General features: G+C 35.4%; 1 non-coding gene across 1 annotated transcript; it reads right to left on the reverse strand.

Moving 5' to 3' along the window:
* Positions 1-6,276: 6,276 nt before the first annotated feature.
* On the reverse strand, positions 6,277-6,410 carry LOC126024861 (small nucleolar RNA SNORA51). Its single transcript, XR_007500960.1, has one exon. It is a non-coding gene; the product is annotated as a small nucleolar RNA SNORA51 (small nucleolar RNA).
* Between the last annotated feature and the right edge of the window lie 18,506 nt (positions 6,411-24,916).

Below are 24,916 nucleotides of genomic sequence, written 5' to 3' on the forward strand. Positions count from 1 at the left end.
ACACTCAATGCCAGAAAGCAGTGGTGGGATATTGTGACAAGACTGAATGAAATGAATGCTTCACCCAGAATACTATACCCAGCAAAACTCACTTTCCGGTTTGATGGAAGAATACATGGTTTCACAGACAAAAAACAGCTCAGAAACTTCACAGACACAAAACCAGTCTTAAGAGAAAAACTGAAAGACCTAATCTAAGACAAGACTACCCAAAAGACACACCAAATTTTGAAATAAAGATGGCGTTAAATCCCAGGACAATTCTTTCTCTCAACGTCAATGGACTAAATGCACCAGTTAAGAGACACAGAGTGGCTAAATGGATCAAAAAACTCAATCCAACCTTCTGCTGCCTACAAGAAACGCACCTGAATAGTCAGAACAAACATAGACTCAAAATAAAAGGCTGGAGAAAAGTTATCCAAGCAAACAACACCCATAAAAAAGCTGGAGTGGCCATACTAATATCAGATAATGCAAACTTTATACTCAGGAAGGTTGTAAGGGACAAAGACGGACATTTTATATTAATCAAGGGGTACGTAGAGCAGGAAGAATTCACTCTCCTAAACATATATGCACCGAATGAGGGGCCAGCAAAATATTTAATACAACTGCTGACAAATCTGAAAAATAATATCAACAACAACACAATAATTGTGGGGGACCTAAACACGGCTTTGTCAACACTGGACAGGTCAACCAGACTGAAACCCAACAAGAATATACTAGACCTGAGGAGAGAAATGGAAGAAAGAGGCCTAGTGGATATATATAGGACACTCCATCCCCAGAAACCTGGATACACATTCTTCTCCAATGTACATGGGACATTCTCCAGGATAGACTACATGCTGGCACATAAAACATACCTCCATAAGATCAAGAGGATAGAAAATTTGCAGACTACCTTCGCTGACCACAAGGCTCTGAAATTATTTGTGAACTCCAAAGGGACTCAGAAGAAACACTTTAACACCTGGAAGTTAAACAGCCTCATGCTCAATAACCAGTGGGTCCGAGATGAAATCAAGGAGGAAATAAAAAGGTTCCTGGAAACAAATGACAATAAAGACACAAACTCTCAGAACTTATGGGACACAGCAAAAGCAGTACTGAGAGGAAAATTTATAGCTTTGCAAGCACACATCAGGAAGGAAGAAGGAGCTTACCTGAGTAGCTTAATGACACAGCTAATAGAACTAGAAAATGCTCAACAAAAGGACCCAAGAACAGGAAGACAGAAGGAAATAACAAAGCTGAGAGCAGAAATCAACGAAGTGGAAACTCAAAAAACAATCCGAAAGATCAACGAAAGCAGAAGTTGGTTCTTTGAAAAAATAAACAAGATTGATAGACCACTGGCAAACCTAACAAAGAAAGAGAGAGAGAGAAACTTGATAACTCGTATCAGGAATGAAAAAGGAGAGATCACTACTGATATGACAGAGATTCAAAGGGTAATCAGAAACTACTTTGAAAAACTCTACGCCACTAAAAATGAGAACCTGGAAGAAATGGATAAATTCTTGGACTCTTATAATCTTCCACGGTTGAAGGAAGAGGATGTAGCATATCTAAACACCCCCATCACCATTGATGAAATTAAAACAGTAATCAAATGTCTGCCGAAAAACAAAAGCCCAGGTCCAGATGGATTCACTAATGAATTCTATCAAACTTTCCAAGAGGAACTACTGCCAATCTTGGCAAGACTCTTTCATGAAATTGAACAAACAGAAACACTTCCAAATAGCTTTTATGAAGCCAACATCACCTTGATACCTAAACCAGACAGAGACGCTACCAAAAAAGAAAATTACAGACCAATATCACTGATGAATGCAGATGCAAAGATCCTCAACAAAATCCTGGCAAATAGGATTCAATGCCTCATTAAGAAGATCATCCACTACGATCAAGTAGGTTTCATCCCAGGAATGCAAGGCTGGTTTAACATCCGTAAATCTATCAACATAATACACAACATCAATAACAAGAAAAATAAAAACCACATGATCATATCAATAGATGCAGAGAAAGCATTTGATAAGGTCCAACACCCATTCTTGATCAAAACTCTCAGCAAGATGGGAATGGAGGGAACCTTTCTCAATATAGTGAAGGCCATCTACCACAAGCCAGTGGCAAATATTATCCTCAATGGAGAAAAACTGAAAGCCTTCCCTCTAAATTCTGGCACAAGACAAGGCTGTCCTCTCTCACCACTCCTATTCAACATAGCACTGGAAGTACTTGCTATAGCGATTAGGCAAGAAAAGGATATCAAGGGAATCCAGATAGGAAAGGAAGAAGTCAAGCTCTCACTGTTTGCAGATGACATGATACTCTACTTAGAAAACCCTAAAGACTCTATCAAAAAGCTTCTAGAAACAATAGACTCATATAGCAAGGTGGCAGGCTACAAAATTAACACACAAAAATCAATGGCCTTTCTATACACCAACAGTAATAAAGAAGAAATGGACATTAAGAAAACAACCCCATTCACAATAGTACCACACAAACTCAAATATCTTGGAATCAACTTGACTAAATATGTGAAGGACCTATACAAAGAAAACTATAAAACTCTGCTCCAAGAAATAAGAGAGGACACACGGAAATGGAAACACATACCCTGCTCATGGATTGGCAGGATTAACATCATCAAAATGTCAATACTCCCCAAGGCATTATACAGATTTAATGCCATCCCTCTAAAGATACCCATGACATTCTTCAAAGAAGTGGATCAGACACTTTTGAAATTCATTTGGAACAATAAACACCCTCGAATAGCTAAAGCAATCATTGGGAAAAAGAATATGGGAGGAATTACTTTTCCCAACTTTAAACTGTACTACAAAGCAACAGTTATCAAAACAGCATGGTATTGGAATAAGGATAGGTCCTCAGATCAGTGGAATAGGCTTGAATACTCAGAAAATGGTCCCCAGAGATACAACCATCTAATTTTTGATAAAGGAGCAGGAAATCCTAAATGGAGCAGGGAAAGCCTCTTCAACAAGTGGTGTTGGCACAATTGGATAGCCACTTGCAAAAAATTAAACTTAGACCCCCAGCTAACATCATGTACAAAGGTAAAATCCAAATGGATTAAAGACCTCGATATCAGCCCCAAAACCATAAGATATATAGAACAGCACATAGGCAAAACACTACAGGACATTACAGGCATCTTCAAGGAGGAAACTGCACTCTCCAAGCAAGTGAAAGCAGAGATTAACAGATGGGAATATATTAAGCTGAGAAGCTTCTGCACCTCAAAGGAAATAGTGCCCAGGATACAAGAGCCACCCACTGAGTGGGAGAAACTATTCACCCAATACCCATCAGATAAGGGGCTAATCTCCAAAATATACAAGGCACTGACAGAACTTTACAAGAAAAAAACATCTAACCCCATCAAAAAATGGGGAGAAGAAATGAACAGACACTTTGACAAAGAAGAAATACGCATGGCCAAAAGACACATGAAAAAATGTTCCACATCACTAATCATCAGGGAGATGCAAATCAAAACAACGATGAGATACCACCTCACACCCCAGAGAATGGCACACATCACAAAGAATGAGAATAAACAGTGTTGGCGGGGATGTGGAGAGAAAGGAACTCTTATCCACTGCTGGTGGGAATGCTGTCTAGTTCAACCTTTATGGAAAGCGATATGGAGATTCCTCCAAAAACTGGAAATCGAGCTCCCATACGATCCAGCTATACCACTCCTAGGAATATACCCTAGGAACACAAAAATACAATACAAAAACCCCTTCCTTACACCTATATTCATTGCAGCTCTATTTACCATAGCAAGACTCTGGAAACAACCAAGATGCCCTTCAACAGATGAATGGCTAAAGAAACTGTGGTACATATACACAATGGAATATTATGCAGCTGTCAGGAGAGATGAAGTCATGAAATTTTCCTATACATGGATGTACATGGAATCTATTATGCTGAGTGAAATAAGTCAGAGAGAGAGAGAAAAACGCAGAATGGTCTCACTCATCTATGGGTTTTAAGAAAAATGAAAGACACCCTTGTAATAATAATTTTCAGACACAAAAGAGAAAAGAGCTGGAAGTTCCAGCTCACCTCAGGAAGCTCACCACAAAGAGTGATGAGTTTAGTTAGAGAAATAACTACATTTTGAACTGTCCTAATATTGAGAATGTATGAGGGAAATGTAGAGCCTGTTTAGGGTACAGGCGGGGGTTGGGTGGGGAGGAGGGTGATTTGGGACTTGGGTGATGGGAATGTTGCACTGGTGATGGGTGGTGTTCCTTTTATGACTGAAACCCAAACACAATCATGTATGTAATCAAGGTGTTTAAATAAAAAAAAAATTAAAAAAAAAAAAAAAGTCAAATACGCTGAAAATGGGCAGAGTCCCTCTCAGAGGCTTCCAACCTCAGTTTGAGAGAGAACGTGAAAAAGGTAATGGAGATACCACAATGCAGAAAAAAATATTGAATTAAATAACCGGTGAGCACTACAGCAATAAAGACAGGCACCACACAATAGTCTCGGTTCAGATATCAAATCATGCTCGAGTGCAAAAAGAAAGAGAAAGACAAGACAAAATAAAATAAAATAATATTGGAGACATCAACTGTAGTCTCCACACCAAAATAAAGACGTCAAAAAAATCAATCAATCGATAAATAAACGTAGAAAAATGATTGTTTTGTGCTTTCTTTTCTCCTTTTCTTTATCCCCCTGCATAGGCACAGTAACTATTGGGGATATTATAGAGGGAGTTCCCTTGATCTAGGAGATACAGGGTTTCTCCACCCCTGAAGTATACTGTCATGGAATTAACTCTAGACTCCTTGCATGATCATTTACTCTCTCCTTGCTGCTTTCATGGTGTGTGGAGGACTTCTGCTTTGTCTTGGATGGTAAAATCAGACCTCTGTTTCTAGAGATCTTGGTGGCTGTGCAGCTCAGGGAATGGAGCTTATGAAGTCTTTCTTTGTGGTTCTAGCAGGTATGCTTCTTCAGTGTTGTTTTAATCCAACTTCTGTAGTTGTAGGGTAAGTATTTTATGTCTAAGAACTTCTATTGTCTTATTTTCTTTGCACCCTATTCCTAAAATATAGTTTTATTCGTATTTACTTTTTAAAATAATAAATTAAGAAACCTAATATCACTTAACTCACATAACTGTTATGAGAAGAGGTAAACTCTTGTATGATGACTTCACGGCATTTTTTATACATACTGTGCTATATCCCATTCTTCTATTGTATGAAAATCAATAGGTTGATGAAATAGATGGAATCACTTTTATTTCACATATTCTCAGTAAGACAAACATACAAGTAACTGGAATTAATTGTACAGCTGACAGTACACTAGTGCACAGGAATTGGGGTGGCCTTCACCCAGTTTCTGATGGTTATAGTACACCATTCTGTGGAACTTCATAGTTTATACTTCTGGTGCTTTGATTTATTTTGGGGGGGTTGGCAGTGCTCAGGGGTTACTCCTGGCTCTACGCTCAGAAATCACTCCTGGCAGGCTCAGGGGACCATATGAGATGCCGGGATTCGAATCACCATTCTTCTGCATGCAAGGCAAACACCCTACCTCCATGCTATCTCTCCGGCCCCCTTCTGGTGCTTTTTGATCTATATAGACTACTCCTTCTTTTGGTATTATCATGCCTCACCAGCTGTCTCTTGGGAGAATAATCCTCTAATGAAATAACATTATGGTGTTCTCCACTTCTCTGCCAATTGGTGCTTATTTTTGTCAGATCAGATCTGGCTAGCAAGACTATTGAGTTTTCCTTTGAATTTATTTCAGGTTGTTTCTCCAGCTCCACCCATAAGTGGAAATAAATCAAAGTGTATTCTGGATGCTTTTAGGTGGCATATTTTAGAAAAAGTAGCCTAAGAATAGAGAATACTAGGCATTGACTGTCAACTCCACCCTTTCCAGTAACGGATGGGCTGTGATGACACTGTAGGGCTAATTATGTTCAGATAAATTTATATGACTTTTAGAGCAGTTTGGAGGTGAGAAAAGTAAAAAAAAATGAACAAAAGGGGAAATAACAGCTTGATATTTAGTATTATAATTCTTGTTCTTTTGGGGGGTTCTAATATTTAATTGTGTATTTACTTGAAAACCCTAGGTCAGTTCAACTTGCTTGATTTTTGATCACAAATTGTGTAATCTAAGAACTTTCCTTAAGTTGGTGACAATTTATTTGGATGATAGATTCCCTCTGGGCTTTATTTTTTTGTCCCCAATTCACAATACAGACCAGGCAAAGGGCATGGGTTGAGGTGTATATGGGGTGCATTTACTGTATATTCTCTTTCTATACAGTCAGTGTAAAGAACACAGCCTATGGTAAGAATTGGGAGGCCTTATCTTTTCTTTTTTTGATACTGGCTGGGGTGGGGTGGGGAGGAGGGAGATTTGGGACATTGGTGATGGGAATGTTGCACTGGTGAAGGGGGGTGTTCTTTACATCACTGAAACCCAACCATAATCATGTTTGCAATCAAGGTGTTTAAATAAAGATATTAATTTAAAAAAGAAAAGGAACCCATCTTGCCTTTACCAAAAAAAAATTTAGTAGGCAATAAAGCGCTATTTGGAAATGAGTTTCCTTTTCTGTAATCTAAGAGCAGAGCACAAAGAATTAGGATCTTGAACATGGTATTGAGAAAGCAAAACAACTTATTGCAAAGCTTAGTGCCAGAGTTAATATAAATGGGAAAGAATTGTAAATGCTGCTTCTTGTATTGATAGTCTCATTTTGTTTATAAATTGCAAATATCACGAAGAAAAACTAAAACCAAATAATAAATTAAATAAACACAAAGTAGGGGAAAAGTGAACTGACAAGGGAAGGCTAAGTAATTGTCTCTTTTCCAACACTGAAAGCTATGGGCAAGTTACTTAATTTCTCTGTGCTCTCTATGAACAGAATTACAGCAGACTCCATACAACTACCCATGGAAAGTTAATTTGAAGATAAGAAGAAATAAAGTGCATAAAATCATTTGTAAATAGAAAATAAATATCCAAATATCAGGGTTTATTATTCTTCTTAATTCTGCCATTCCACTTGCCCTCTCCTCTCAAAGAACAGAAAAAAAATGTTGGCACAGGATGATTTTCACAGTTTGGAATGAAGAATAAGTTGTTGCCTTTGCACCCTTCACCGCTAACATCTGTCACCTCCAGCTCTGACATATGCTTTAAAGTTTCCACTGTGAAAATAACAAGACAGGCGTGGGTCAATCTTCTGTATCTACTCTATCATGGCCCAAACCTTATTAAAAATTAACATATATTCTCTTTGCGGATTCTTGGAAAGGGGCCATGAAAGTGTTCAACAATCTTTTAATCCTGTTTTTCATCTGGTTTGGGTTTTTCTCCATCCCTTGTGCAAATTATAAAACATAATCAGAATGTCAGAACAAAAAGCAGCATTCAAAAAACCTTCCCTCAGAGATGCTTCTTGAATAAAACTTTGCAGTGAATTGTTTCATTACCAGTACCACACCCAAGAAACTTCCCATTAAATCATATTAAAACATGTATTTTTGAAACCTTCACTTCAGTTACATTGTGTCTAGAGATTCTCATTGCTATTTTGTTAAAATAATATCAGTTTTCCTGTGATGTTTTACATACCTGTCATCTCTGTGATATGATACACTCATGATTAATTGACCCACTAAAAGTGTTGTTATTGACTTGTCATAATAAACTTTTTTTGGGGGGGGGGTTCACACCCAGCAGTGCTCAGGGGTTACTCCTGGTTCTATGCTCAGAAATCGCTCCTGGCAAGCTCGGGAGACCATATGGGATGCTGAGATTCGAACCACCATTCTTCTGCATGCAAGGCAAATGCCCTACCTCCATTCTATCTCTTTGGCCTATAATAAACTTTTTAAAGTATTAAGGTGTAGAACATTGAGCAGTAGCTTAAACCAGTAGAGTTTCAATATGGATGTCAATTTAGAATGTTGTGGCCTAAAGTATATATTGTAAACATTGAATATGAAAAATTCTGTCTGGTCCCTTTTATCTAGTATTTCCCCTTGCTCCAGCTTAGCTGTCACTTACCATACTGGCAAAGACAAAGGAACGGTATGTTAGAAACTCTGAACATGAAGGACAGACCCACCCAAGTGTCAGTGCTGTATCTTGAAGGTTTTTTTTGACTTCATGGGATATTAATTCAGCGTCCAAATCAATTGTCCTGATTATTAACTATATTTTCTCTGGGATAGGTGGATATGGGAGTTCCTTTTTTTCAAAGTATGAAAATATCATGGAATTAAGTGCATTGTCTATAGATGTTGAACTAGGAGAGGATTTGACTTGGGGAGTCACCAGGTTAAACCGATATCCATGAAAGTCATGCAATCAAATCACTGCCTCCCATTTAGGGATGCTATACCTTTGATGCTGTATGCTTACTTTCTGTGCCCTTGATGGTGGTACTGAAGAAAAATGCTTATTTATAGTGATATTCAATATATATAAATATATTGACATATATACCATATATATTTTTATAAATCTGCTATGAATTAGAGCCATTTTTGTCAGACTGAAGTACAGATATATAAATATGTATAAAATCAAAGCAATTTTAAATACTTACAAATTATACAGCTTGGTTTATCTGGAGATTAAAGGCCTAAACAAGGTTCCAACAAGAATAAAAAACAAACGTTATTGGAATTAATTATACTTAAATAGAACTTTTTTTACTAACAGGTAAAGGTCAATATTCAAAGTAGAAAACAGAATAATGTGGAAAATTATTGTTAAACTAATGTCTTTAAATTTTAGGAAAATTTTCTTTTTATTGATTTTTAAATTAAATTAAATTTATTTTATTTTATGGACTTTTATTGGTTTTCTTTTTATTGTGATTTTATATTTCTGGAATAAACATAAAAGGATCCAGAAAGTTACTCTACTTATTTAACTAGCCTATTCATGATGTGCTTGGTGCTGTTAGTGTCAATGGATGAAAATATTGTGGGCAGCTCATTTATTTTGTCCCATATCAAAATGCTAAAAATAAACAAACCTACATTATTTATGTAAGTTATTTTATTTTAAATTTCTCTTTTTAATATATTTTATTTAGTTGAAGAACTGTGATTTATAGTTACTAGTAGTTGAGCACTAGGCATATAATATTTCAATATCAACCCCAACACCAATGTTTATTCCCATCACCTATTTTCTCATACTCCATCCCAAACCCACTCTCTGTCACCTTGACAGGCATATTACAATGTTTGGTGGTTGCATTTAAAAGTTGTCTTGTTTTCAGTGTTATTGAATCCATACTTTGGATTTACAACCATACTTCTCTCTCACATCACTGATATAACCACAACCCTAGCCCCTATCCTCTTTATTTCCCTTTGTTTTCTTCCTTCACACCTTGATTTCTTTCTTTTTTTGTCCATCTCCTTTATAAGTTCTGGGGTCAAGGGTTATCTGGGTTTTCCACTCACTATATCACTTTTCCTCACCCAGTTATTCTATATTCCATGTGTCAGTAAGATCATCCTGTGTTTGTCTTTCTTCTTCTGGCTTAATTCACTCAACATGATATCTTCCAGTTCCAACCAGGTTGCAGCAAATTGTTAATTTGTGTATATGTACTGCATCTTCATAATTCATCCACCTGTGGTTGAACACATGAAAATCTACATTATGGAATTGTTCTTATAGTAAGTTAATATTGCATTTGAATAAAAGGTAGATTTTGAAATGGCTCTTTAAATATACTATATTTTCACAGAGGCTATAACTATAGCACAGGTTCAAAGGGCTATAACTATAGTACAGTAGCTGAATCCAGTTCAATCCCCATACCAAATATGATCCCTTAGTACTTCTAGGAGTAAACCCTAAGCACAAAGTCAGAAATTAGTACTGAGCACTGCTGGGTATGGCCCTCCAACAAAAGAGATAAATATATATGTGTATATAATATCTCAGACACACAATATTACTGGAAATTTTCTAGAGATGATATCTTAAAGCTATTTTAGATTTTAAGTCCCTCTAGAATAAGTATATCTTAACTATGTAGTCAATGTAATTGAATCTAGGTGATACATACAACCTGTAAAATTTGACTTGACTTTCTATTTTTTCCCATGCAAAAGTATTTATTGAGCCCATAAAATGTCCTAGGTCGTCAAGTACACACAATGAATACAACCAAGTAATCCATTTCTTAGTTTTTATGGTGTTTACATTACAGTACTGGTAAGAAACAAAAGTCTTTTTTCTAAAGCCTCATGCTGTTTGAAAATGAAAAAAAGAGAATAGAATAGATCACTTTAGAAGAGCAAATACAAGATAGCATATCATAAAAATATACTTGCATGCTCAGATATTCTAAAAAGTTCAAACTTATGAGCTATGGAAGACTGAAAGGACATCAGGTGCTTTTGTCTTCAAAATATGAAATGACTTTAAGAAGAAAAAGAATGAGGCAAAGTTTTTTCTTAGATTTTTTGGTTTGGGGTTTTTGGTCATGGTGCTCAAGGGTTATTACAGTTTCTGCACTTAGGGATCACTCTTGGTGATCTTAAGCCACCATATGGGTTGCAGAGGATAGAACCGGGCTAGCTGCATGCAAGGCAAGTGCCTCCCTGCTGTACTATTGCTCTGGTCCCAAGACAAAGTTTCCTCAAAAAAAAAAAAAAGAAAAGAAAAGAAAACAACAAAACTAACTACAGAACCATAAGCATAAAGACTTTCCATCCCCTTTGTATTAATTAATAGGCCTTGTCCAGTGCCAAGTTTTCGATGAACAATCTACACAGATGGCATACTTCTGTGCCCCTCCTTGAGTTCCTGCACACCTCACTGTTGAAAGAAGGAGGGGGAGGGTGGCTTACAACATATGTTAGTGTTGACAGTATTTGCACACAGTGACACAACATGTCTTTTCTCAGATTTGAAATCAATGCCTTGTTGGCAGAACTTGTTCTTGGAACTGGAATGCATTAGATCCCATAGGTTTCATGTTGCTCTCCCCTGAACAAGCTGATGAAGAACCAAGTCCTTGTGACATACAAAGAGATTAAGGTTGGACACAAGAACTTTGATCTCTCTAACTGAAGAAAAAGTTGACTGGACTTCAGACAAACATAAATGCAAATTCTTAGACTCATTGGATTTGGTCTGTTTTAGGACAAAATGTAAAGGTTTAAAAGATTCTTTTTTGGAAAAGATATAGGAATATCTCAATTGGAGAAAATATGTCAAATTACATAAATTTTCAAGTATATATTCACATGGTAAGAGGATTTTTTAGGTCCAAATAGAAACAGAGAAACATGATTAGTTAGGAAAGGTCAGTCAAATACTTGGTTTTCTGTTATGGAAGTCAAACAACTGTTGAATTGAATCTAATATATAATATTAGACTTGTTGAGACATGACTTAAGTTTACACAGATTCAGATTAATTCCATAGCTGACATAATCTTCATAGGAAAATAATTGACATCAGAGAAAGTCTTAACACTCTAGAAAACAATAAAAGTAACCTAAACAACCAATGGTAAAACAAGGAAAAAAATTTAAAAAGAAATAAATTTAATAAACTACCTAGGCTTCAGAAAGGATAACTCTGTGCTTTCCAAAGAATAGAATGAATCTTTGTGCTTACTACTGTGACTGATGAGCCTACTGTACTTTTTAATACTTAGATGTAAAATTAATACAATGATATTAAAATAGGTAAAGGAAATTATTAAATACATAAAAGGGGAGGGGAATAACTTTATTAAATAAAAAATCTCAGAAGTATAAAAAGATACCTTATGTCCAGGATTTTGAAGTTATTTACCCTCAATTTTCTCTCGAGAAGTACTTGGATCCAATGATTAGACTTTTCCAAAGAATATACTATGGAAAGAGGGAAAAGAGTAATTAATAGTGAATAAACCTATTATGTTTTCCGGTGTATAAGACAACTTTTGAAACAAAAAATGTCAACTGAAAATTGGGGGTCGTCTGATATGCCAAGTATATCCCGAAAAAGCGTTTCAATATGCCACTAAACGAAAATCTTCTGGATATTGTCACAAAACGAATTTTCCAACTCGATCCTGCACCAATCACTGCCAGGCTGCTCGGACCGCCTCTCTAACTCAGCCAATCCAAGCAGGCTTTTTATACATGCAAATTAGACTATGTTCTGGACCCGAATCTACACTGTCAAAAGCCTACTCAGATTGGCCAGAGTCAGAGAGGAAGTCTATTACAGTATAACCTTTGAACCTTTGCTCGTTGTGATTGGCTCACTGTGGACATACAGTTGCAGCACAGGAATGTTCTGTCTTATACAGTAAATATAGGCATAAACCTATGTTTTAACTGCAAAATTAGGGGGTCATCTTATATGCCCAATCGTTTTATACACCGGAAATACAGTAGTAGACATCACGCCTTACTTAACTATGTTATCAAATATATCAGCTTCAGTAATAAACCACATGATAAACTAATGCTATTTTATATGATATAATAATAAGGGAAATTCACTTCTGTTGTGTTCTTTCCAAAAATATCTATTTCAACCCTCTAATAAATCATCAGAGGTCATAAGATAGCACAAATGGTAGGGTATTTGTCTTGTGTGCAGACAAACCTGGTTTGATCCCTGGCATCTCGCATGATTCTCTGAGCCTGCCAGGAGTGATTTCTGAGAATAGATCCTCAGTAGTAATCTCTGAGCACCAGTGGGTGTCCCCCCCCCCCAAAAAAAAAGATGATAAATTGCCAGAGTACTTCAAACTGTAAAGTAAAGGTCATAGGAAACAAGAAAAGATTGAGAGACAAATTTAATCAGAAAATACAAAGAAAGTATGATAGAATTAAAAATGATATACTGGAGAGGATTCAGGAACAGAAACAAGAAACAAAGTTTATTAGTGGAAATAGATGATATCCAAAGAGATGTGCACTTTTAGTTAATAATTCTAAAACAATGTCCAGTTCTTAGTTTTGGCATATATATTATTCAAATGAGAGGTATTTACATTAGAGATAACAATGAAGTTTGTATAAGAACTCTATTATCTTTTTGTAAATATAAAATTACTTCAAATTATTACTGCTTTTTTGGGGGTGTGGCTCCTTGCTTAGGGGAACATATGGGATGCCGGGGGATTGAACCATGTCCATCCTAGATTAGCACATGCAAGGCAAACACCCTACCACCTATGCCACCGCTCCAGCCCCTATTATTGCTTTTTTATATACCTTATGATTCCGGGTCTGATATCAAGGTCTTTAATCCATTTGGATTTGATCTTTGTGCAAGGTGTTAGATGGAGGTCCAAGTTCACTTTTTTGGATGTGGCTGACCAATTGTCCCAACACCACTTGTTGAAGAGGCTTTCCTTACTCCATATTGTGTTTCTTTTCCTTTTATCAAAAATTAATTAATTGCATGCCTGGGGATCATTCTATGAATATTCAAGTCTATTCAATTCATCTGAGGGTCTGTCTTTATTCCAATAACATGCTATTTTAATGAATATTGCTTTGTAGTACAACTTAAAGTTTGGGAAAGTTATGCCTCCCATATTCTTTTTATCTGAGGGTTGCTTTAGCTATTCATGGGTGTTTGTGTTACAAATAAATTACAGAAATGTTTGATCCACTTCTTTGAAGAATGTTAGGGAATCCTTAGAGTAATTGCATTAAATCTGTACATTGCTTTAGGGAGTATTGCCATTTTAATGACTTTAATCCTCCCAATCCATGAACAGGGTATGTGTCTCCAATTCCTTGTGTCCTCTTATTTCTTGAAGCAGGGTTTTGTAGTTTTCTTTGTATAGGTCCTTCACATCTTCAGTTAAGTTGACTTCAAGGTATTTGAGTTTCTGTGTCACGGATGTGAATGAGATTTTTTTGTTTTGTTTTGTTTTTTGGGCCACTCCCAGTGATGCTCAGGGGTTTCTCCTGGCTATGCACTCAGAAATCAGTCCTGGCTCAGGGGACCATTTGGGAAGCCAGGAATATAGTGCTCCTGGGATTGATTTTTTAATGTCTATTTCTTTCCTATTTTGTGTATAAAAAGGCATTGATTTTGGGGGCTGGAGCAATAGTACAGTGGTAAGGTGTTTGCCTATCATGTGGCTGAACCAGGAAGGACTTCAGTTTAATCCCTGGCATCCCATTTAGTCCCCCAACCCAGGAGCAATTTCTGAGCACATACCCAGGAGTAATCCCTTGAGCATCACCGGGTGTGGCCCAAAAACCAAATAAGTAAATAAACAAATAAAAAATTAAAGAAGGCTATTGACTTTTGTGTGTTAATTTTGTAGCCTTCCACTTTTGCTATACAAATCTATTGTTTCTAGAAGATTTTGGTTTATAGACTTTTAAGGTATATTGAAGAATATGTAGCTAAAACACCCCAGACTAAAAACTTCTTCAATGAGGAAAAACTAAAGTTTCAATAAGTGGAAATAGAGATAAACACCTAGGACTATATTAAACTGAGAAGCTTTTGCATCTCAAAGGAAATAGTGACCAGGGCAAAGTCACTCACAGAAATGGAGAAACTATCCACCCAATACCCATCAGATAAAGGGCTAATATCTAAGATATACAACATACTGACAGAACTTAATAAGAAAAACCCATCAAACCCCATCAAAAAATGGCGAGAAAAAATGAACAGAAACTTCTTCAAAGAAGAAATACAAATGGCCAAAGGCACATGATAAAATGATCCACATCACTAATCATCAGGGAGATGCAAATAAAAACAACAATAAGGTACCATCTCACACCACAGAGACTGGCACACATCACCAAAAATGAGCAGTCAATGCTGGCCGGGATGTGTGGTTAAAAGAAATCTTCCTTCACTGCTGGTGGGAATGTGGTCTAATCCAGCTTTATGGAAAACAATATGGAGACTCCTCAAAAAAATGGAAATTGAGCTCCCATATGATCCACCTATACCACTCCTAGGAAGATATCCTAGGAGCACAAAACACAATACAAAAATGGCTTCTGAATGCTATATTCACTGCTGTACAATTTACAATAGCCATAATCTGGAAACAACCAAGATGCCCTTCAACAGATGAATGGCTAAAGAAACTTTGATACATATACACAGTGGAATTAAAGTTATTATTAAATTATTATTACTGCTTTTCATTTAGATCCCCATGTTTTTTCCAGTTTTCAGTGCCACAAATATAGGAGTTGTATCTATAACTAACTTCCTTTTCCCTAAAAAAAGAAACTATGCCTTAGTAAGTAAAAGCAGAGTGTTGGAATAATTTCTCTGTTTTGAAAACTCATTTACTTTTAGTTTTTAATTCTTTATTTGATGACACAGGGTCCTAAAACTTTATAAAACTCTTGAATTTTTCTTAGTATAAAGTCAAGAGCAAGTGATTTTTATAAACACTAAAAGGAAAATAACAACTTACCCCAAAGTTTACCTTTCAGCAATGTAAATAGCTAGATTTTTTTCAAGTAAATATTGATTTGAAATAAACCATTCACTGTACTGTAAAATGCCAATCCTTGAAGTTCTGTTATAGAACCCTCCATACCGCATATATTTCAGAGTATCCAAGCAAGGGACGAAGGTGCAAAGATAGATCTTCTTCTTTAAGGGTCTTTTAAAATTTTGCTACAGGGCTATAGGGTAACCTCTCAGCTTAAGCCCAATGTTCACCAATCACTTGCTAATAACTGAAGCTGAAAGAGGGCTCTGCCCTAATGCCATTATGTTCAAGAGCCATGATTGATTGTGTTACAGTATGTTTTTGAAACCTAATTACTGTCTGAGTGAGTATCTGAACTCATTAATCTTTAGTCCTGTAAATAAGTAAAATTGACTAAATAACTGGATTTCTCTAATGATGGCTTAGGTTATCTTTGGACCTTCTGCCTTGCCCTCTTTTCTTTGGGGCAGCAAATTATTTTGCTTAATGGTAATTGCTCCCCAGTTTTGAAATCAATTTGTAAAAGTCAGCTTATAAAACAATTTTCTGTGTTGCCCTGTGATTGCTTGGTCCCTACTCTATCTTTGTAGTATAATGAGCACATCCTGTGATGTGTTCACAAACCATTGTGTTTGCTGATGACCCTCCTTTGTGAGAAGGGTCATATCACTTAATGAGATAAGGGGCTGCGTGTGTCCGAGTATGTGTGTGTGTAGTGAAGATGGGGTTAGAGAGGGTGAAACAATAGCTTTATTTTATTTCATTGAGTTCTACCTTGAATTTTTTCTTTCTTACAAAAGCGAAGAATTTCATATAGCTTAGTTTGTTCCACATATACCAAAGAATGCAATAATGAATAAAGGAGATTTCCTTTCCTAATATTTAAATCTACCATAACTAGGGTGTAGAGCATATCTTATGTTTTCTCTTCTCTGACTTTTAAAATGGCTTCCTCCTTGTTGCTTTTTATTACCCATTAGAATGGTTCCCTAGATAATTACTTTATGACAAAGAGGATTAGGCAATGTTTATAGGCACCATGGGACTTCTACTTAAAGTCAAGATTGAGTAAGATGTATCACAGTGTCCCACTGAAACAATAAAAAAATCTAAAACTATATATGAAACAAGGGGTTTCAGGGTATTTATATCAGACAACAAAGAACAGAGGTCCCTGAGAGATGAGGACCAATGAGGTGAACCCTTCAATTCCTACAGTTTAAAGTCCTGAGGAAGTATAGATCCTATCATAGGGAATGAAGACTTACTAGCTGAAGAAATAAGGTTTAAAATTTAGGAAAACTATGGCTGGTAAAAATAACATAATAGAAAAGCTACAGATAGAGGGGATTGTCACATTAAAAAAATAAAAGAAAAGAACTGTGGGGGCTAGAGAGATAATATAGCAGGTAAGGCTTGCCTTTTATGGAGCCAACCATGGTTGTATCATTTTCACTTGCTCTCTTGAACACTGCCAGGAGTCATCCATAAGGACAGAGACAGCAAAAAACTCTGAGCACTGCTGAATATAATCCAAATATAAAAAAATAAAAGGAGAAAAAAAGATCAATTAAAAAAATACCAACTCTGAGAGGTTCCAAAAGAAGTAAACTATTATTACTTGCAGATGCTAGGATAAAACACATAGAAAACCCTACAGACACTATTCAAAAGCTATTATAAACAATTAATGAAGAGGAAATTGGTTATAAAATCACTACCCAAAAGTTTGTTTCATCTCTATATACCAATATTAAAAAGATAAAAAATAAGAAAGTGGTCCTATTTACATTCTTTTAAAATTTTTAACTGAGGGGCCTGCACGGTGGTGCTAAAGGTAAGGTGCCTGCCTTGCCAATGCTAGCCTAGGTCAGACCTCGGTTCGATCCCCTGGCGTCCTATATGATCCCCCAAGCCAGGAGCAACTTCTGAGCGCATAGCCAGGAGTAACCCCTGAGCATCACCGGGTGTGGCCCAAAAACCAAAAATAAAATTTTTAACTGAGTTCTGATCAGAAATTGTGTGTGAAGAAATTAGTCAAGGGGAAGAAGAATAACTCAGAAGGATTAGAGAGAACAAGACCTGACACAGACATGAAATAAATTCACTGAGCATTTGGTATATTTCTCAGAAACATTTTTGCTTCAGTAATAGGAATAAATAATCTTAGACTGAAGTCTATCCAGAAAGACTAGTCAAGCTGAAAAACAATTTAGAATTTGACCACACTTACAAAGCAATTTACTATCTCAGAACAAATTGCAAACATAGATAAAGGATTTAAAAAATATATAGCATTCTGTAAAATAAAAAATTTACAATGTTTGGCATCCAATTAAAATTTACCAGACTTGTGAAGAAACAGGAAAATATGACCCATCAAAGTTGGAAATGAATTATTCAAAATAATCATACATGGACTGCAGATAAGAATCTCAAAACAATTATTCAACCTTATAAAGATAATTATATGTAAGGAAGGGCATATTGATTGAATATTTCTCATTAGAAGCCAATGCAAATCAGAAGATAGTGGTCTATTGACTTTGAAATCCCAAAATAACAATACATAGAATTTAATGTCTATAAAAATATATTCCAAAATAAAGGCAATCTAAATATTTTTAAATTTATAAATTCTAGAAAACATAAAAATGATTAAGAAATGTTGCAAAGAAAATGAGAACTATGATGATTTGATCAGAAAAGAAGTAAAACTTATAGCTTGTAGACCTTACTTAAAAGCTATTAGAAATTATGAGTAGGACAAAGTAGCTGGTTGCAAAACTACTATACAAAATTCTATTGCATTTTTATATGTAAATCATGAATGAGAAAGAAGCTAAGAAAGCAATCCTATTTATAATTTTATTTAAAACAATCAAATGTTTGGGAATAGATTTAGTGGATGAGGTAAAAGCCTGTATAAAGAAAACTATTAAATGTCACTGAAATAACTGGAACAAAATATTAATATATGTAATATATGTAGATAGAAAGAATTGACATAGTCAAAATATACTTTCTATCAAAGCAATATATACATCAAATGCAATCACAAGTATAATGGTTATGACAGTTCTCAGGAAGAAGAACAAAGATAACTACGTTTTATCATAAAGTTTCTTAAATAGGTATGGAAGTCCTGATGGAAGAAAATAGCATTCAAATATACTACAAAAGAATAGTAATTAAAATTGCATGGTGTTAATATAAAAATTGACTCAGCTTAATAGGATATGATTAAAGTCACAAATATTAAGTTTATGATATTAAGTTTATGGCAAAGAAACAGACCAAGTAATGGGTTAAGGAAACAAAGTTTTGCAAAATCTGAACAACCACATGCAAAAGAATAAATTTGAATTATATATTAATACTATGTGTCAAAGTAATGGACTCAAGATTTATTTTTTTTAAACGATATCTTTATTTAAGCACCATGATTACAAAAATGTTTGTAGTTGAGTTTCAGTCATAGAAAGAGTACCCCTCCCCAGTGCAAAATTCCCACCACCAATGCTTACTCCTCATCTTACTTTTTCCCAACCTCCTGCCTGTATTTGAGACAGGCATTCTACTTCCCTCAGCCAATACTATTGTCAAGTTAGTTGTAAGTAAAGTTGTTTTTCTTTTATTTTTCTTTTTTTAATTTATTTAAACACCTTAATTACATACATGATTGTGTTTGGGTTTCAGTCATGTAAAGAACACCACCCATCACCAGTGCAACATTCCCATCACCAATGTCCCAAGTCTCCCTTCGCCCCACCCGACCCCCGTCTGTACTCTAGACAGGCTCTCCATTTCCCTCATACATTCTCATTATTAGGACAGTTCAAAATGTAGTTATTTCCCTAACTAAACTCATCACTCTTTGTGGTGAGCTTCCTGAGGTGAGCTGGAACTTCCAGCTCTTTTCTCTTTTGTGTCTGAAAATTATTATTACAAGGGTGTCTTTCATTTTTCTTAAAACCCATAGATGAGTGAGACCATTCTGCGTTTTTCTCTCTCTCTCTGACTTATTTCACTCAGCATAATAGATTCCGTGTACATCCATGTATAGGAAAATTTCATGACTTCTTCTCTCCTGACAGCTGCATAATATTCCATTGTGTATATGTACCACAGTTTCTTTAGCCATTCGTCTGTTGAAGGGCATCTTGGTTGTTTCCAGAGTCTTGCTATGGTAAATAGTGCTGCAATGAATATAGGTGTAAGGAAGGGGTTTTTGTATTGTATTTTTGTGTTCCTAGGTTATATTCCTAGGAGTGGTATAGCTGGGTCGTATGGGAGCTCGATTTTCAGTTTTTGGAGGAATCTCCATATCGCTTTCCATAAAGGTTGAACTAGATGGCATTCCCACCAGCAGTGGATAAGAGTTCCTTTCTCTCCACATCCCCGCCAACACTGTTTATTCTCATTCTTTGTGATGTGTGCCATTCTCTGGGGTGTGAGGTGGTATCTCATCGTTGTTTTGATTTGTATCTCCCTGATGATTAGTGATGTGGAACATTTTTTCATGTGTCTTTTGGCCATGTGTATTTCTTCTTTGTCAAAGTGTCTGTTCATTACTTCTCCCCATTTTTTGATGGGGTTAGATGTTTTTTTCTTGTAAAGTTCTGTCAGTGCCTTGTATATTTTGGAGATTAGCCCCTTATCTGATGGGTATTGGGTGAATAGTTTCTCCCACTCAGTGGGTGGCTCTTGTATCCTGGGCGCTATTTCCTTTGAGGTGCAGAAGCTTCTCAGCTTAATATATTCCCATCTGTTAATCTCTGCTTTCACTTGCTTGGAGAGTGCAGTTTCCTCCTTGAAGATGCCTGTAATGTCCTGGAGTGTTTTGCCTATGTGCTGTTCCACATAACTTATGGTTTTGGGGCTGATATCGAGGTCTTTAATCCATTTGGATTTTACCTTCGTACATGATGTTAGCTGGGGGTCTAAGTTCAATTTTTTGCAAGTGGCTATCCAATTGTGCCAACACCACTTGTTGAAGAGGCTTTCCCTGCTCCATTTAGGATTTCCTGCTCCTTTATCAAAAATTAGGTGGTTGTATGTCTGGGGAACATTTTCTGAGTATTCAAGCCTATTCCACTGATCTGAGGACCTATCCTTATTCCAATACCATGCTGTTTTGATAACTGTTGCTTTGTAGTACAGTTTAAAGTTAAAGTTGTTTTTCTAACTGCACTCACCACCCTTTGTGGCAAGCTTCATATTGTGGCTTGGTCCTTCCAGCCCATATCTCTATTTTTTTTCTGGGTTTTATCACTTTCCCCAACTTTAAATTAATTATAAAGCAATAGTCATTAAAACATCATGGTATAGGAATAAAGACAGAACCTCATATCATTGGAATAGACTTGAGCATTCACAGCGTGATCCTTAGGCATGCAATTAATCTTTGATAAAAGGGGAAGAAATGCATTTCCATCAGGAAATGAAGTCATGAAATTTTCCTATACATGGGTGGACATGGAAATTATTATGCTGAGTGAAATACATCAGAGAGAGAGAGATAGACACAGAATAGTTTCACTCATCTATGGTATTTAAGAAAAACAAAAGAGATCATTGGATTTAAGATTCATATATCAGACCAAAAATCATAAAGTACTTAGAAGTTTAACATTCTATGACTTTAGTATTATACATATTTTGCATTTAACCCCCAAATCAAGGAAAGTAAAAAATTAAGAAATGCTTTTGTACTCCAAAAGGAAAATATAAACACAATAAAATATAACTTACTGAATAGAAGATAATTGAATATGATATAACTGATAAAGCATTAATTCAAGATTATAAAGGATATATGCAATTTAATAACAATAATACCAACCCAAATAACAACAAATGGGCAGAATATTGAAAACAGGACTCAGATCTGTTTCCTTTTTCCTTATTTGTACAAATAATATAAAAACACTAAAAATATGTTCTATTTCCTGACCCAATTTATTTATTTATTTATTTTTGGTTTGTAGGGCAAACCTGATAATGCTTATGGCTTACTCCAGGGATCATTTCTAGTAGGGCTTGATGTATCAAATATGGTGCTAGGGATCAAATCTGGGTCAGCTGCATGAAAGATAAATGCCTTATGTCTCTTGACCCTTTACCTAATATTATTGCATAGTTATTTATGATGACTACAATATTGAAGTGCCCATCAAAAGATAGTTGGATAAAGATGAGGCAGTGCATTTATATAATGAAATACTAAAACTCAAGGAAATTATCCAAAGTACAATAAGTTAAAAGGAAAAACTAAGTATTGGATTATTTCACTATGTGTGCAGTATGAAGAAATGATTGATGAACACAGAACTATAGTTTTCTGTATTAAGAGACTAGGCAGAGGTAGATTAGGTATATGGTATCATGAAAAAATTGTGCAATAATATACTAAAAGAATTTACTTGATCTTGTTTAACCAGTTTTTTTTATGGAAGTACATTTAGATGTTTCCCAACGTTTCTTCTTATAAATTATTTAGTAATGAATATTTATGAATTTGTAGAGTGTCTTTGGAGAGGAAAGCTATAGAAATTGTTGAAAATTTATGTTTTGTGATAGTAGGATGAATCATTGTGCCAAGGGTGCTAATGCAAAAGGAAGATTTGGCATTCAACATTGACTGACTGCAAAATGTGCCAGGTCCTACACAGATGTGATCCATGCTATCATTTAACTCCATTATTATTATTTTTACTCTCATATACTTAGTTTGAATTCCACAACATAACTTTAATCCTAGATTCAGTTCAATTTATATTTACTTTATATTGTGCTCTGCTACTGTGCTGTTAACATGTTAGAAATGATGAAGATACAATCTACCCTGCAAAGAATAAAAAGAAGAATTGTAAAATTAAATCATTTAGACAGAAAGAATATAAAATAAGACTAGAATATAGATCTATATAGAATAATGAATGCTGGAAAAAATATTAGCTCCATGGGAAAATGTGATTTTTTTTATTTTTAGCTGAACCTCTTTAAATAGCAGTAGACTCTTTAAAATTAATAATAATAATAATGTAACATGTGCTTTGTAATATCTGGTAGTAAAACTGTGACAACACAAAAACCTAGAGGGGAGAAATAAAAGTATATGTATTTTGAGTTCATACATAAATTTATATTTACTCTTTAGCAAGGCTTATAAATATTATTTTATTAGTCTTTAAATGTTTATTGAATTAGCATTGTATGTTTTACACATGCATTATGATCACTATCAATATGATACATATATTCATCACTAGGAGTGCAATTAAATACTATTTATTGAGCAGCTATTATGTAATTATACACTAACCATAGTTTAGATATGGTGGAGAACAAAATAGATAAGATTCCTGATTTTGTGGATTGTTCATTTCAGAGAATTGGTAGTGAACAGACACAATCATAGATTGTCTCAGTCTCAAGTATGTATAAATTGAGAACAAAATGTATAAATATAGAATAAAATGGTGGACTAAGAGTGATTAAGAAAATACTGTATGACAAGAAGACAACAAAGCAGAAATCTGCAGATAAAAAGGCAGCCTAGCTGGGAGTCAATGGAGAGGATTCCAGGTCAGCAAGAGAGTATGACTAAGTTAAATATATATTTTGGAAGTAGAACTGTAAAGGCTTGTATTGGGGATCAAAAAGAAGAAGAGTCTAGTAAGCAAAGGGCTAGGATTTGATCTAGGTCTGTCAGAGTGGTGGTGCAGAGGTAGGACATTCGCCTTGCATGCAGCTGATTTAGGACAGACCATGGTTCAATCCCCCAGCTTCCTATATGGTCCTCCAAGCCAGGAACAATTTCTGAATGCATAGCCAGGAGTAAACCCTGGATATCACCGGGTGTGGCCCCCAGAAAAACAGAAAGCAAAAAAAAATTATTTTTTCTCAGCGCTGTTGAAAAATACCTAGGAATAGCCTACTTTTACCAGTTATGAAAATGTGAAATGGCATTGAAAATCACACATTTTATCCTCCAAAGCAAAAGATAGTTACTGATAAAGAAAGATGTGGTAGGAGCTAATGATAGCAATGAGTATTGGATAAGTTCAGAGGAATTAGAAAGAAGATGGAGTATGGAACTTAGAATCAAAGGAGTGTGCTTTGGAAGGAAAGGGTAGACACATGTGTGAGAGAACAGTGTAAACAGACTTGGAGGCAGGGGCTCATAGAGAATCCTGTTCATATTTAAAACCACTGCATTTCTTTATGCAGTTATTCTAAATATCACATATAAGTGATATCATTCAGTATTAAATGTCAGTTGTCTTGACCACCCTCAGCAGGAGAATATAGCAAGTAGAAGGAAAGAAACTGAGTTGAAGAGGAAAAACACAAATATGCAAGGATGGAGGCCATGGGCAAAACAGTCTCAAGTGCATTAGTAGTGTTAAGAAGGACAGAACTGAATTTCCAAGACAAAGGCAACAACAGTGAAATCAAGAGACCCAAATTTTAATAATTTAAACTTAAAACCTGTTATACTGGAAGGCGACTGGATGGAGGATAGTATTGGATGTACTTGGGGAACATTGGTGGAGGGAGGTCGACACTGGTGATGAGTTTGGCCTTGATTAATTGTATGTCTGAACTTCAACTATAAAGGATTTCGTAAATTACAAATTACAATTAAAAAAATCCTGTTCTCTGGAACAAAAAAATAAATCTGAGAGACTTTATAGTAAAGACTTGAAGTGTATTGACTTTAAATAGGCAGCTGTAGAGGAAGGAGTTTGGGCACCTTAGAATGATTGAGTGGTTGCGCAAAAGTTTTTAGTGGAAACCTTCAGATAGACCCATTTATCATAGTTGTGGAGTTATTGATTAAAATTGGAGAATTGATGTCATATATTAAATGCACCATAGCAATCATTTTAAGTAAAAGTTAGGGACTGGAGTGTTTTACTGCCAAGCACACAGACAACCTGGGATGATGACGACAAAAAGGTGAAGACTGTATCATTGTTTAAAAGTTTTAATGTAACTTTATATAAGTGAACATTATCATTCACCATTTTTTTTATCTTTTATAATATTTAAATTAAAACAAAATGCTTTTTCCTAGTTGTATGGTATAGTAGGGAATATTTTTAAATGAAATGTGTTATATATAGCAGTCATTCTCACCATTAAGAATTTTCTGAAATCTATAGAAGACTCCAAAAACATCAAAAGTCAACTTACTTGGGTAAAATAAAATTAGTTCAATAAAAAGGAGCCTCAATTTTGCCAGTCTTATAGAGACAGGGAAACAACATGCAGCAAAATAACCCACTGGAATTTTTTGTGTTGGTCACTCAACCAAGATGACTATTGGTAATCTTATCAAAAAAACTCAGTACTGGAGGTTTTAAAAATATCACATTT

Source organism: Suncus etruscus, chromosome 12 (genome assembly GCF_024139225.1).
Source record: "Suncus etruscus isolate mSunEtr1 chromosome 12, mSunEtr1.pri.cur, whole genome shotgun sequence".
NCBI lineage: Eukaryota > Metazoa > Chordata > Mammalia > Eulipotyphla > Soricidae > Suncus > Suncus etruscus.